The 3,919-nt window shown below is 40.6% G+C and overlaps 1 non-coding gene across 1 annotated transcript; it reads right to left on the reverse strand.

Annotated features, from left to right (window-relative positions):
* Window positions 1–246: 246 nt before the first annotated feature.
* On the reverse strand, window positions 247–318 carry TRNAL-UAA. Its single transcript has one exon. It is a non-coding gene; the product is annotated as a tRNA-Leu (tRNA).
* Window positions 319–3,919: the final 3,601 nt, after the last annotated feature.

The following is a 3,919-nucleotide window of genomic DNA, read 5'->3' on the forward strand; positions in this document are numbered from 1 at the left end:
ATTTTAACTATTTTTACTTTTGCAGGGATTTTATTTCTGTGAATGTGTATGTGTTTGAGATGTTTAAAGGCTTAGTCTAGACTTCTGGGCAACCCCATAACTAGCACTAGAAAATGAAAGTGAGTTTGCTCAGTCATGTCCGACTCTTTGCGACTTCGTGGACTGTAGCCTACCAGGCTTCTCTGTCCATGGGATCCTCCAGGCAAGAATACTGGAGTGGGTTACCATTTCCTTCTCCAGGGGATCTTCCCAACCCAGGAATCGAACCCAGGTCTCCTGCATTTAAGGCAGATGCTTTAACCTCTGAGCCACCAGGGAACATTGTTATATACATTATATAATGTATATTTCTCAGGGTACCTGTGAAGTATATGAACTACTACCAATAATAAGTACCAATAAGATAATTGAAAATTAGCCCACACAGTTGGTAAGTGGCAGTGCAATTCTGAATCAATCTCTTTTATACTACAATGGATTGCTAGACACATAAAGCAGAGGGCTTAAAAAAAAGACAAGTGTGACGATCAGTTTATTCCCTTTGGACTAAGTCACAATTCTATGTTTTTCAGTCAAATATTAATTGAGGTGTTGCTTTGGAAGTATTTTGTAAATGTGTTCAGAATCTATGATCAGCCAACTTTAAACAAAGGAGACTATCCTAGACAATCTGGGTGGACTGTATCAAATCAATCCACAGTTGCAAGAGAACTGAGATTTCCCTGAGGAAGAAGAAATTCCCCCTGTGGATCAAAGCCTCAGCTTCTGCCTGAAAGTTTTGAGCTACCCTTTCTGATGGCCTGGCTCATGGATTTCTGACTTGCTTAGCCAGCGCCTTAAAACATATAAGCTAGTTTCTTGCAGTAGACATTTTCCCCACATCTGTTTTTCAAAAGGCATATAATTCTCTGCTACAGAGCACATGAACTTTACCCAGAATTTTAGTAGTCTGTGCCAGTGATTCTCTCATTAGGACTTGTCGTTAACTGTACACCACCTCTTTTCCCTAACACAGATACCTCAGTACTACTGTACTAGGTCATATGGTCATACTAGCGTTCACCACAGTTTGCAAGCACGTTCTTCACAGGTGCTACTCAAAGCTGGGAGCACTATGTCACCTGATATATGGATCAAAACAGCATTCTCAGAGATGGAACATCCCACTCCTAAAACTCAAGAGACTAAACAGATATTACACTTAATTCTTAGTGGCAGGAGGTTCAAAATGCAAAAATTTATCTTTTACGTTGGAGAGGATGCTTGGGCATGGTTGAGAACTCCAGACGTGTTCCAAACCTCAGTGATATCTACCCTCCAAATATTTATGAGGGTCATCTGATATCCTCTGCAGGATTTGTCTTCCCAGGATTTCAACTCCCTTGCCACTCTTTTCTCCTGGTGTCATTAAAATGAAGTCATCTATCTGTGGGGTTTTCACTTGGTTCTGTTACCTTTGGACTATCTTTTTTTTTTTTTTACCAGATAGTAGTGTTATTATAGGCTTGTAACAAGTATATTCTAATATGTCTTAATACTTAAAAATACCATTTCTAACCTTCATTCTTGATAGGGAAGGAAATATATTTGTAAGATCACTGATTGCAAAATATATGCTGAGGCTGTGTTAATATGATCTAGCAAAAATTCCTCATTCCACACAAATAATTGGAATTGCTGTGTGGTTGAGATGGCATGAGTCAATACCATCCTCCAGAATCCATCTGGCATTTTTAGAGACATGAGCAGAGTGGAGATATAATGAACATCACCACCCCAGGAATAACATTAACCTATTCCATTTCCTCCAAGCTATGATATTGCTTTTAATTTTTCTAATTTGGCTTGGGGTGGGGGGCTTTAGAAAACTGCCACTTGACCTTCCAACTATGAATAGGTCTTAGCTCACAGGATAAGGAATCAATGTCAGTCCTGCCAACTACCAAATATGTCCATTAGATTTTATAAACGGGGATATATTATATTATATTTGGACAAGAAAACTGGTATTAGGTGGATTTATGGATGAAGTGGACCCAATGTGGGCTACACCTGGCCAAGATTCCCTTTATTGCCTGGCCTCCATAAATCACACTCTAACAAAACGGCTTGATGATGCTTTAGGCCTCTGGTTGTCTATGCCAGTTTGGATTTTGTGTCTTCAATATCTTTTGGGTATTCTACTTTCCCTACAGTAAGTTCAATAGGGGAAGTACTCAATGGCTACAGATTTCCTTGAAGAAGGAATGGGAGGAATAATGGTCATATTTTCTTGCTACAGTGTTGCAAGGGTTCTTTCTTCCGTAAACTCAATAGCTACAGTATGTGAGTTCTGGGTCTGAAAACTGGACTTGAATTCATAAATTAGGCAAGGTGTTGTGACTTTTAGTTGGGGTGGCCCCTCTTAGATTTCTGATCATTAATCCTTGTTTTATTGTTTGCATAGATCGAGAGATGCTCTGAATATCTCTGTTTTGCTCATAAGGACATCATGTTCTATTACCCAATTCTATAGCTCTCCAAATTTTTATGGAAACTCGACTGGTATAGCAAACCTATTGAGGTTAAAAGTTCAACTTTTTAAATCTTCTTTGAGATCTTCTGCTACTTTTATGATTAAACTTGATTTTCCTATCCCCTGACAGGATAAATCGGAGTCTCTTTATATTGATATATTGTCAAGGAGGGCCTCTTAGAATTTAATTGTTCAGTCTTTCATTTTTTTCCCCCGCTAAATCAACTATTTTTCTTAAATAGTTATCCATTTCCTTTGCCTTTGTAAATACTATTTTGGTGCGCTTCTTAATCCCCGATACATTACTTTCTATCAGTGCATTCCCTTCCAGCACATACCAGTTCCTAACAGTACAAGTGTTAACAAACTTCACTATCACTGCTTACCAAGAGATCTGAATGCTCTGTCTGCTGCCGACAGGTGATCCGGTAGGCGTCCTAGGACCACTTCTAGCACTAACTATTGCAGACTGTGTTTCCCAGATTCTGAGACAGAGATTTGTGTACAGGAAGCTTATTGACTCAATATCTGTAACAAAGCAAAGAGTAAAGAAATGGGTAGAGGGAGACCTTAGGCTATGTTCGAGTCACATCTACGATGAGCTCTGGGGTCGGTAAGACCTTGCAGAGTTGTCTTGTATGGGAATTTACCATACAGAGCCAGCTCTCTTTATCCTAAGGCAATTGCTGGGAGATGGGAATCAATCCCCAGCAGGCAGGAAGAGGCACGCTTAGTCTCAAAGTACACACGCGTGTGCGTTTCTTCATCCCTGTGTACCTACGTGCGTATGTGCGTAATGCGTGCATGCGTTAGGGCGTGCACTCTGCGTTGAGCATGTGCTCTATCCGCTTTTCCTTCAGTAAGCAGGGAATTTGATTATAAAGCCCTTTGTTACTTTTCACTCTGCCTTGCTTTCTTTTCTGAAAACGACCCCTCATACATATGTTAAGACAAACTATATGATTGTAGAAAGAATTTTAGAGAATTAAAGAAGGATAGTTTGGTTTGGAGAAGGCAATGGCACCCCACTCCAGTACTCTTGCCTGGAAAATCCCATGGATGGAGGAGCCTGGTAGGCTGCAGTCCATGCCAAGGGTCGGACACGACTGAGCGACTTCCCTTTCACTTTTCACTTTCATGCATTGGAGAAGGAAATGGCAACCCACTGCAGTGTTCTTGCCTGGAGAATCCCAGGGACGGAGGAGCCTGTTGGGCTGCCGTCTATGGGGTCGCACAGAGTTGGACAAGACTAAAGTGACTTAGCTGCAGTCTGGTTCACCTTAGAGGTTTCGCCTAACTCTCTGAGGTTGTGGTGTCCGTTCTCATTTGAGTACATGTCAGAATATGAACTAAGACAAGGATAAGGAAAAGTTTCTGTTTGGATTTCATAAGGTAGTTTTTTTT

The sequence above is a fragment of the Oryx dammah genome, unplaced genomic scaffold (genome assembly GCF_014754425.2).
Source record: "Oryx dammah isolate SB20612 unplaced genomic scaffold, SCBI_Odam_1.1 HiC_scaffold_3, whole genome shotgun sequence".
In the NCBI taxonomy this organism is placed as follows: domain Eukaryota; kingdom Metazoa; phylum Chordata; class Mammalia; order Artiodactyla; family Bovidae; genus Oryx; species Oryx dammah.